The sequence below is a fragment of the Bombus vosnesenskii genome, unplaced genomic scaffold, assembly GCF_011952255.1.
Source record: "Bombus vosnesenskii isolate JDL3184/JDL3185 unplaced genomic scaffold, Bvos_JDL3184-5_v1.1 scf7180000013288, whole genome shotgun sequence".
NCBI classification, from domain to species: Eukaryota; Metazoa; Arthropoda; class Insecta; order Hymenoptera; family Apidae; genus Bombus; species Bombus vosnesenskii.
The window spans coordinates 777691-789850 of NW_022882941.1; positions in this window are offsets into that span (position 1 = coordinate 777691).

Here is a 12160-nt window from a genome sequence, read left to right on the forward strand (position 1 = left end):
TCCCTTACTTTCCGAACGTAGGATATTCCCGACGAATCCGATGACCTCGTGTCCTTAGACACACCCCGTCATAGTTTTCCTCTGGGGTATCACCGGGACGGAGAGTCATTCTCTCTTGCGGTCTCATCGACAAAAGGATTAACGCCTTACGGTCAGCGAATATTTTTTTTTTATTTATTTGTTGAAATTACAATCAATTCTCGCGTTGAGAATTTTCAGTAATTTTTCTGGCGTGGCACAGTGACATGGCTGTTTATTTACAATAAGTTAATACTTATTATAGATAGGTATAATTTATAAGTATTATAAGTAAGTGCATATGCTTAATTTGGATAATTAAATGAATCTAACGTTTAGGTCTAGCGGGTAGTGCCTCTTCAGCCTGCGAATCTGGTCCGTCGTATCGAGTAGTCCAGTGATTAGGGGGTTTCGGTGTTTGTTGATTCTTTTGCTGTATCTGTTGCTATATTTTGCTATTTCCTCTTTGACGGTGGGTATCTTGAGGTCGCGGTGTATTGTTTCATTGGTTACATACCCAGGTGCGTCAATTAGGGATCTTAGCGTTTTCGATTGAAAGCGTTGGAGTTACTTGCTGTTCCCCATAGTTGGATTCCGTAGGTCCAGACAGGTTTTATTACGGTCTTGTAGAGGGTAATTTTATTCTGTATATTTAGTTTGGAGCGTCGGCCCGTGAGCCGATAGAGTTTTTTTTAGTTTGTCCTTTAGTTGCTTCCTTTTATCTGAGATGTGTGTCTTCCACGTTAGTCTCCTGTCCAGGGTCATGCCCAGGTATCGGACTGTGTCCCTGCTAGGAACTGTTGCATTGTTGATGGTGACCTGGGGGCAGGTTTGTTTTCGGAGCGTGAAGGTTACATGTGAGGATTTCTTTTCGTAGACTTTCAAGCCCCATTTGTGAAACCACTTTTCCATGGAGTCGAGACTTCACTGGAGAGTGGATGAGGCTATTAGCGGGTCTGCGTGGGTAGCTAATAGCGCTGTGTCGTCTGCAAATGTCGCTATTGTTATATCATTTGATATAGGTAGGTCGGCAGTGTAGATGGAGTACAGTAGGGGTCCGAGGACACTACCTTGGGGTATGCCGGCTTCTATTGGGAATGTTGCGGAAGTGGCGTCTAGGTATTTAACCATGAATTGTCTATTGGTTAGGTAAGATTTTAGGATGGAGTAGTAGGGGTGGGGTAGGATCTTTTTAAGTTTGTATAGTAGCCCTTCATGCCATACTTTATCGAATGCCTGTTGGATGTCTAGGAAGACCGCTGAGCAATATTTTTTCTTTTCGAGTGTTTGGCTGATCGTATGAGTTAGGCGGTGGATTTGCTCTACTGTAGAATGATGTTTTCGGAAGCCGAATTGGTGATCTGGGAGTGTTTTCAAGTTCTCTAGGATTGGAAGGAGTCGGTTCGTGAGCATTTTCTCGAATAGTTTGGACAGGGTAGGTAAAAGACTGATTGGGCGATAGGAGCAGGTTTCGTATATCGGTTTACCGGGTTTAGGGATGAGGGTAATCAATGAGATTTTCCAGGCCTTAGGATAGTGTTCCAGGCGAAGAATAGCATTAAAAATCGATGTGATGAGTGCTATCCCTTTTGTGGGAAGTTCCTTGATTGCTCTAATGCCTATTAGGTCGTGTCCTGCTGCTTTCTTGGGGTTTAGGCGACTGATTGTTTCTATAGTCTCTGCAGAGGAGAAGGGTTCGATATGAGGGGACATTTGGAAGGGGGTGTGCAGGTATTCAGTAACGTCCGCGGCGGCTTGGGGGGAATGGGGTTTGAATACTTTTGACAAGTGTTTGGCAAACAGGTCGGCTTTTTCTATAGGGCTTCGCGCCCATCCACCTTGCGGACGGCGGATAGGTGGGATTATTTGTGGGGGGCGTGTGAGTTTCCTGGAGGCCTTCCATAGTGAGTAGTTGGCGTCGGCTAGGGGGGATAAGCTGGCGAGGTATTTATGGAAACAGTCGTTTTTATAGTTTCTTAAGGTTCTGGATAGCTTTCTAGTTGCGTTGTTAAGTTTGCGTTTGTCCTCCGGTGATCTATGAGTCTGCCATACTCTTCTTAGTCTACGTTTTTCCGCTATTTTTTTTAGTATGTGTTGGGGATATTCTTGTTTGCTGCTAGATGGCTTTGTCGGTGTGGAGAGGCGGATTGCGTTTATTATGCTCGTGTTTAAGTATTCCGTGGCTGCTTCGATATCTTCCTTTGTTTTTAGTGGGGTGAAGGCTGAGGTTGAGTGTGTGAAGACTTCTCTGAAGAGCTGCCAGTTGGTGTGTTGTGAATGGAGCCATTAGGTGTATTCTCGATGATTGTTGAACTGACTGTTGCTATCACGGGAGAATGATCAGAGGAGAGATCAGCCGAGGAGTTGATCTGGACGTGTCTTGATGGGATATTTTTAGTTATGAAGAAGTCGAGAAGGTCGGGTATTTTGTTGGTGTCAGTGGGCCAGTATGTGGGTTCGTATGTGGTGAGGTAGTTGAGGTTGTTGTTTGTTATGCTGTTTAAGAGGTTTTTGCCTCTTGCTGTAACCAGTCTGCTGCCCCATTGGATGTGCTTGGCGTTATAGTCTCCTCCAACTATGAATCTGTTGCCCAGGGTGTCCAGGAAGTTATCAAATTCTTCTTTGGCGATGGAGTGTCTGGGAGGGCAGTATACTGCTGAGGTGGTGATTGAGCCATGACAGTCTTCTATTGCTACGTTTGTTGCTTGGAAGTAGTCTTTCTGGAACGATGGAAGCTCGTAGTGCTTAATACTTGCTTTGATTATTATTCCGGTGCCACCGTCGGCCTTTCCGCTGGGGTGTTGGGTATGGTAGAATTTGTAACCATTTATTTTCAGGTAGCTCTTGTCGGTAAAGTGGGTTTCCGATACGAGCATTACGTCGATTTGCTGGTGTTTTAAGAAGAGTTCTAGTTCAAGTTTGTGTTGCGCTAGACCGTTGGCGTTCCAGAGTGCTATGCGCCTTGGTTTTATTTTGAGTCGGGGCGTGCTAATTTTTCCACGATGAGTGTTAGTAGCGATAGCAAGTGATTTATTTGCTCCGATTGTTTCTGTATTAGCTTTTCAAGTCTTGAGGAGTTGTCTGCGTTAGGTGGGTTGGGGACACTGTTTTGGGGAAGGTTCCTTTGGCTGTTCGGGTTATTTTGGATGCCTTGTACTGCTTGGGCATAGGAGGTTGAGGTGGAGATGAATTTGGTAGGACTGTGTGTTTGGTTGGTTGAGGGGGTTGGGGTAGTAGTGAATTTCGGCGGGCTGGGTGTTTGGTTGGATACCTCTTTTGCTCTGAGCTTAGGGTACCTGTTCGTGTATAGTGTTTTATATGCTGGGCAGCCTTTGTAGTTGGCAGGGTGGTCCCCTTGGCAGTGGATGCATTTCGCTGGGGTTTCCGGTGATTTGGCGCACTGGTCAGTGGAGTGAGAGCCTGCGCATTTAACGCAGCGGAAAGTATGGTTGCAGTATTTCTGCGTATGGCCGTACCTTTGGCACCTTTTGCACTGCACTATTTCTTTTTTCACGAGCGGTGGTTCGATCTTTACTATCGCGTTCATTAGGCGACTGATGTTGTAGATTTCCTTATTGTTCGGCTTTTGTTTAATGTCTAGGAAGAATAAGGATAACGGGTCTTTCGAGACTCTATGCCGTATATTACTTACGTTGATGACTTCGTGGCCGAGTTTTGAGAGTTCGTATTTTAGTTCGTCTATGTCTGCTGAGTGGTGTATGTTTCGTAGGACCACCCGGAAAGGCCTTTCCTGTTTGAGTTGGTAGGTGTGGAAGTTGGCGTTCAGGGTCCTGAGTGTCTTGGTGAGTTTTCTGTAAGCTTCTGGGTTCATCGGTAGTATTTTTACTTTGTTGTTGCTTATCTTAAGGTTATATACCTCCTTGCTGATATCTCTCTCTAGGGACTTGATCATTGTCTGTATGTCAATGACGTCGTCCACAAATATTGGTGGGGGAGGGGGGATTCTCTGTGAGTGTTGGTTTGGTGGCGGTTCTACGATTTCCATGGCGTCGTTTGAGGATTCCAATACGGCGAACCTGTTGTGTGTGTTTATTTGCGTTGCTGTTTCTATTTTCCTTTTCTTTGTAGTGTTAGCGTCGTTAGTGCGGAGAGTTCTGCTACACTTCTGCCACGGGGGGGGGGGGTAGCACGGGGTAGCTGCGAGTCTGCTCCGGAGAGCCTGGTCGCGGTTGCTGGGCCATCATCGAGCTAGTTAATTCGGAATGAACAACTAGTCGTGAGGCTGTGAGGCTAGTATTCGTGTTGGGGTTAGGTGCGTGGGATTTTCTTCTCCCTAGGGGGTAAGGGGCACTTAGCTGTGTTCTCTTTCGACGTTTGGGCGACACGTGTTGTTTTCGAACTACGCTGGGCACTAGAGACACGTCTGCACGCTTCGGCACTCCACAGCGAACTGTCGGTCAGCGAATATTAACACAGAATCCAACTTAGATTTTTGCGAGTGCGTACAACTACCGTCCCGTTGTCCGCGGATTCGTTATTGAACCTAGGATCATTGTCATTAGTTTCTCGAGTATCTAATTACCACGGTTACTTGTCCGGTTCTATGGTAATCGTATTTGCACTAGCCAATGTCTTCTCTATTACATAACTACGACTCGCTTCACGCCCCTAACCCTAATTCTAATGTAAACCCGACATATATATACATATAAAATACATTTATATACATATAATATACACATTTATATAATTATATAAATAAAATATATATATCGGGTTAGCGTTACGTTTATGGGCGTGTAACGAATCTTCATTCGGACTAGCCATCGTTGTTATAGAATAGAGATTATATTTACTGATATAAATATTGATTTTTACAAAGTTTGACAAATAACCGTGGTGATTAAACACTCGAGATGTTAGTGATAATGTTCTTAGGTTCAATAACGAATCCACGGTCAACGGGGTAATTCTTTGTTAAACGTAGAATATAGTTTGAAGCACAATGTAACGTTTGCTGCGACGCTGGGTATAATACTACACGTAAAGACGACGTGCAAACTCTCCAAGGTGATCGCAATAATAAAAGACTGATGGAAATTTTCCTCTCCTTACGATCGCGTTTGTTCGTTGCATATTGGCCGGGGATACCAACAAAATTCCAGTCGCCGCTGCTAGGCAGACCCGCGTATTCAGGATGACCCAGGTGTGCTCACTGGACACGGCGTGTTCGGCGAGTACCTGAGAAAAATCAGACGGGAGACGACAGACATTTGTCACTACAGTTGACCGTGAACCTCCGAACGGGACGGACCTCTCAGCCTAAAAATGGACAGCAGGCTTAGGCCCTAAAAGTGTGCGCGTCAAAGTAAGCAACCACCCTCTAAAGGAAAAAGAAAAAGTGACAAAAAGTGAAAAATACTGCAGTGACATCATCGTGATATAAATTAAAAAAATATAAGACAAAATAAAAGTATATAAAAAAATAGAAGCTACCGAGAATGATGCAAAAAGCAAGGCAACGAAACCCACCTTAGAACTAATAAGAAAAGCCACCAAAAGAAAAATATATCCGCAACAAGCGGCCAAGGAAATCAAAAGCTTAAGACTGTCCGCACAAAAGACGCGGAAACTCAACCCCCAACCAAACCTAGATGCCAGAACCAAAGGATTAGAAGAAATCCTAAAAAACACAAAACAAGAGTTCCCCTCCGCCCAGGACGAAAGTACCAAAGAAGACAGAAACATGAGACCCGTAAAAGCTGCCTCGCTCCCAGCGATCACAACACATAACCGATTCAGCTTGCTAGAATCAGAACCACACCTACAGTCACAGCCGGGATCAGCAAACTACCCAACACCAAACAAAATGCTAGAGCAAATTAAACAAAAAAACTACGTGGCAAAATGGGAAAACACAGTCCCACCCCAGATGGACACCCCACAAGACACGCTGCAGAGGAGCGCACGAAAGCCCCATCCACCACAAGAGAATACAAACCGCCGCCTATCAACATAACGTTACAAGACCCTAAGGACATAGTAACGTTTATAGAGAAAGTAGCCAAGATCAATCAGTTTTATATCAAAAGGATACACTCAGGTAAGCATGCTCTCTACCTCCGAAATCTATCCGATTTCCACACAGCGAAAGAAACGCTTCGGGCAGCCAACACAACCTTCTACACGTATACACCCAAAGCAGAGAAGCACCAAACATACTTGCTAAAAGGCTTAGACAATAGCTACACTGAAATGGAAATACTCACGGACCTACAAACCTTGCAAATAAACGACGTAAAATTCACAAAAGTCACACGATTCACGACAAAAAGATCAAGGGAGAACGATATATTGCTCCCAATTTACATAATACAAGTATCCTCCGACAGCAACATAAGCAAACTGCTAAGAATATCTTAACTGCTTTTAGAAATTTTAACTACTACAAAATAAAATGGGAAAAAGTAATTAAAAAAAAACAACGATATAACCCAATGCCACAAATGCCAGCGACTAGGACACACAGCACAAAACTGTAACCTAAACTACCGCTGTGTAAAATGCACCGAGCCCCACGGCCCAGGCAAGTGCAAAATTAAAAAAGAAGAAGCAGTAACCAAGGAGAAAATATTCTGCGTTAGCTGCAAAAACTACGGACACCCCGCGTCTTACAGGGGGTGTCCAAAACTCGTGGAGCTGCACAAAAAGCTAGCTGAAAAAAAGAAAAAAGACAAGGAAACAAAGATAAAACGAATTGCCCAAATAAGCCGTAAGTACGTCCCAGAACTAAAGTTCTCTGACGTAGTGAAACAACAAACAAAACTAAACCAAATAATCGAAAACACAACACAAATAACAAACTTAAATCCGCAATCAAGCCAAAGCGCAACTACAACCGATAACCCCCAACAAAGCATTATAAACGTTACCGAAGACTTCAAAAAAAGCATACTACAAGCGTTAAAAGACCAACAAACGCAATTAAATGAAATAAAAAAAACACTATCGACACACGAAGAAAGGATCAACGCCATCTTCAGCACTTTTAACAGTGCAGAAGATGAATAGCCAAAATCCACTAAACCAACAATTAGAGCAAAAAATACATAAATTAAATTTAAAACACCTGAAAATAATAGCAATAAATGCCAACTCTCTAATTTCAAACCGAAAAACATACAGTATGCTAACCCTAATAAATAAAGAAACCCCCGACATCGTGCTCGTCTCAGAAACAAAACTAAATAATTCTCAGAAACAAAAATTCAATAAACTTTTCGAACTCTTACAGCTCAATAAAACAGAAAACTACTATATAATAGCAGGCGATCTGAACGCAAAACATACGAGCTGGAAAAACGAAACAAACAACACGAGAGGCAACTTCATTAGAAACTGGCTAGACAATAAAAGCATTCACTACAAAACAACCTTATACAGCTCCGAGCTACCCTCTTGCCCAAAAGGACGCTCATACCTGGACATATGCCTAGCAGATGCACGACTAAAATTTCAATACCTATGTCCAAATAACACCCTTAAAACCTCAGTCTATGACAGTGACCATAACGCCCTAATATTTCACGTAAGCAAGAACACACCTGACCTCCTAACACTCGAAACACAGACCGAGATACCCAGGTACAACTACAAAAAGACAGACAGGAAAAAGTTCCAAAACATACTCGAACAAAACTGCGACCTAAAGATCTGCAATAACGTCAACCTTTTCTTTTTCCTTTTTTTTGTACTTGAAGAAATCCTCATGGACACTCCGCTGCTGCAGTAGACGCGTAGCGGCAGGATAGACTCCTACTGACTAAAACTCCACGATGACCATCCTACGCGTGCAACGGGGGTGCTCCAGGAACCTCAATGAATTAACTTCTGTTGCACCCTCTTCTCGCGTCCTCTTGTTCGAGCCAGTCCTAATATCTCCTGTCTATCGAATTGGCGTTAGGTGTGTGGGGGTCATTGCCCGCTCGCAGAAGCGGCGGACGGCCCCGTATTCCTGTGGCCCTCTCAGCATCGCCTCTATAATCGCTGTGGGGGTCAATGTTCCTCCTGTGGCGTGCCGCACGGAGTATCGGGGCAGCTCCCACGCCGGGCAGAGCTCCAGGGTGTACTGCGCCGTGTCCCTGTCCTCTCCGCAGATTCTCTTCCGTCCGATTCTCTTCAGGAACTCGCCGAACACGTCGTGTCTGGTGAGCATCTGGGTCATTCTGAATGTGAGCGGGAGGTCGTGGCGGCTTCTCCATGCCTCCCAGTTTGGGAGGACCGCCTCCGCGCCCCGATATTCACCTCCCTCTTTGATCAGCTGGGATCGCAACCGGTCCCACGTGTCGTCCTCAGCGGTTCCTATGTCGTTCGGAGCAGCCTGCTCGGTCGGATCTTCTCCCGGATGCCATACTCTCCGGTGGGTGTATCACTTTTTGAGCGCTAGCGCACGGAGCTTCCACGGGGGCGGTTATGGCGGTCGCCGACGCGTGAGACACCGTCCAGTATCCCCTAATGATTCTGATGACGGTTACCCTGTGTAGCCTCCTCAGGAGCAGGATTCTGCGGCGGCTCGCCATCAGGTCGTCCGCCCATACCGGGGCCCCGTACATCACTCGGGACCGAATGACGCCCTCGTAAAGTCGGCGCACCGCGTCTCCCGCCCCGCCGATGTTCGGTAGCAGGCCGCATAGGGCATTAGCGGCCACTGACACTTTCAGGATCAGGCAGTCGAAGTGTGGCTCGAACGTCCACTAACTGTCGATGACGAGACCCAGGTATTTCATTTGCGATCCCACCTGGACGGTCTCGCCTGCCATGTTTATGTATAGGCCAGGCGGTGGGGTCCATCGCCGCTTCTTGTCATAGAACCAGATGGCCTCCGACTTCGCAGGGGAGACCCTTAGGCACAGTCCGCGCACGACACGGATTGCGCAGGCCGTTGCGATTTCGTCGATGCGCAGTGTCTCGTGCCAGCCACGACCCCCGACCAGGACCAGGGTGTCGTCCGCGTAGCACACCATGGCCGCGCCTGGGAGCAGCGGGCATCGCAGTACCTCGTCGTACGCAATGTTCCATAGGATCGGTCCCAGCACCGAGCCCTGCGGGATTCCGCGCTCAACAGGTCGCCTTCCCCCTCCTTCCTTGCTGCTGTAGCATATCCACCTGTCGTCGAGGTAGGCCCGGATCAGCTGGACGAGGTAGTGTGGTTTCTGGTGTCGAGTACTTTCCTCAGATTTAATATCTATACAGCACCCGGGCAACCCTAGAAGCCATCGGAGTTGGGATACGCCCAACCCGCGCACTCGGTACCGAGTACCGGTTACCTCAAATAATCGCCCGCAGGAGGCTCTCTCGTCTCAGGTCGAACGGGGCCCTTTCCAAGCCCTTCCGTCTTCTCGGGACGGTATCCGGAGCAGGTTGGACGCTGCTCACCCGCCGAAGGCCATTCGGAGGACTTTGTCCCCCTTAACTCGGCCCTCTTGCCAGCATTTGGCCACAACCACTGCCACCACGAGTCCATACCCATAATTGGCCGAGCCGAGGATTCGCTACGCCCTCTGGACTAACACTCGACCGCCCGTGGTACCGTTCATTGTCAACGGTGGGACCGCGCGTGTGGATGTACCGCCACGTCTCTACTGCACGGTTTACCTGCTCAGGAAGAAGCGAGCAGAAATGGGGAGAAAGAAAAACTCTCACCCTTGTAGGATAAGACGATGGAGGAGGATGGCAATCAGGCGACCTAGAGCCGCTCCATTGCCGTCCCAACGGACCATGACTAGAAGGAGCGACAGCGCTAGGGTCAATGCCCCCCCCCCCCTCTCTAACGCCAAATTCAATAGTCAGGAATTATTAGGACTGGCTCAAACAAGAGGACAAGGGAAGGGGATGCAATAGAAGTTAATTCATAAGAGGTTCCTGGAGCACTCCTGCCATACGCGTAGGATGGTCATCGTGGAGCTTCGGTAGGAGTCCGACACTACTCTGCTGTTACGCGATTATTGCAGCAGCGGAGTGTCCATGAGGATTTCTCCACGTACAAAAAAAAAAGTAGACCCGCGTAGAGCTGATATTGTTCCTGATCGGGGTTTGTTTGTTAATATAACGTGTGTCCCGCAATATTGGCACTTCTCTGTTAGGTAAAAACGTTCATCCCGTGACCGTGGCTACGTTCGGCAACCGGTTGTATCACCTCAAGCCCAAGCCCATTGTCACAAATCTCGGGCAAACATAATCGGATTGAATCATAACAACTACTTCTAAGTTTTATTATTTAAGTACAGCTATAATAAATAGTCTAGACTAAAGTATTGGGGATCTTCCCAAAAATTCCAAAAGAAAGGCCCTGATGTCCTTTCATCTCCGACATATATTTTATGTATACATATTTCCAACATGTACAGGGCGTGGTTGATGAAATATTACAAGCTGTCTCCTCCAAAGCCTCTGCTGATATCAACCCTGAAATTTTCAGCTGTAAAATGGTGTGTTAAATGGTAAATAATGATAAATATAATGGGCAAAATGGTAAAGAGGGGCTAACATTTTAGGGCGTAAGATATTGTATGCGCGAGTTTCTTAGCGGCGGAAACGGTGACACCCCTATTTTTTCAGAATGATATTAATATTAATATGTCGGATCACGATTCGAATTTTGGGCGCGCGACGACTCTTCATGTGGACTAGCCATCATTTCACAAAGCCGAGATTTTATTTACACGTGTATACAGGTCTATCACTAAGCTTAACAAATAATAAGTACAACTAATAATAAGTCTAACAAACACTAAGCCTAATGAATAATACGATCTACGAATAATTAAATTAAATAATACTATTAGCAATGTTTGAGTTCAAACGAATCCACGGTCACCGGGATAACTCCTTACTAAGCGAAACTAACTTAGACGCAAATGCGATCGTCGAAAATGCTCTATGTATCACTCTCCAAGGCAATCGCAAGAATGCCAGCCTCGTAGAGATTTTTCTCCCTGTACGATTGCATTTTGTTTTCTATACCCGTTTGGAAGCATCGAGAAGGTTCCAAACGCCGTTGCTAGGCACACTCGTTGGAAGCATCGAGAAAGTTCCAAACGCCGTTGCTAGGCAGTTTCTGCCTGGAGTTTTGATTACTAATACAATGTATGTCCCATTGCATCGGCACCTCCGAGGCAACATCACACGTGGCTAGGCCCGCTCTCGAGGCCGCATGCCGCCACAACCACATTTCTCGGAAAACACATACAACCACTCCAGACCTCCGTTAGATAAAACATCCATCCCGTGACCGTGGCTACGTTCAGCGACCTATTGTCACCTCGAACCCAATCTCGCTTATTACAAATCTTAAGCAATTACAACTATAATAAAATCTAGGCTAAGGTACTAGAGGATGTTCCCAAGATTTCCAAGGAAAGGCTTCGGCTTTCCTTTCATCTCCGACAAATATATATTAGTTTACTGGTAGCAGGCGTATCATTTATTCGATATTTGGACAGATGTTCGCCCTTAATTGTCTTCATATCTGTAGTAGCAATGAAGATACGTTAATTTGAGTATTTAAATCATTTTTTACAAAATTGCGCATTGTAACACACGAGATCCAGTGTAGTTCTGAGAGGAGACGACCTATATATGCTGCATTTGTCACTAGAAGCGGAGCTTAACGCGTTTTTGATTATCTATACAGGGTGGTTGGTAACTGGTGGTACAAGCGGAAAGGGAGTGATACACCTCAAGCCCAAGCCCACCGTCACAAATCTCGGGCAAACATAATAGGATTGAATCATAACAACTATTTCTAAGTTTTATTATTTAAGTACAGCTACAATAAATAGTCTAGACTAAAGTATTGGGGATCTTCCCAAAAATTCCAGAAGAAAGATCCCGATGTCCCGTCATCTCCGACATATATAATACATTTCATTAAACTTACCTACTATAGTTATTATAAAAAAAAGTATTAATTTAAGAGCTAGTTAAATTTAAATATTGCAAATTCCTATTAGTAAATGTTACTATGCTGTATGCGCTGAGGCTCGAGCGGCGTGGAAAGCAGGCAAGAGTATTTTGTGAAATACAGTTACAAACGTACGGTTGTAATGCAGGGGCGAAGCTAACGCAAAATATGAACACAAGAGGTTTCGTAAATGAACTGGATGCGAGGATGGCGCAAGCG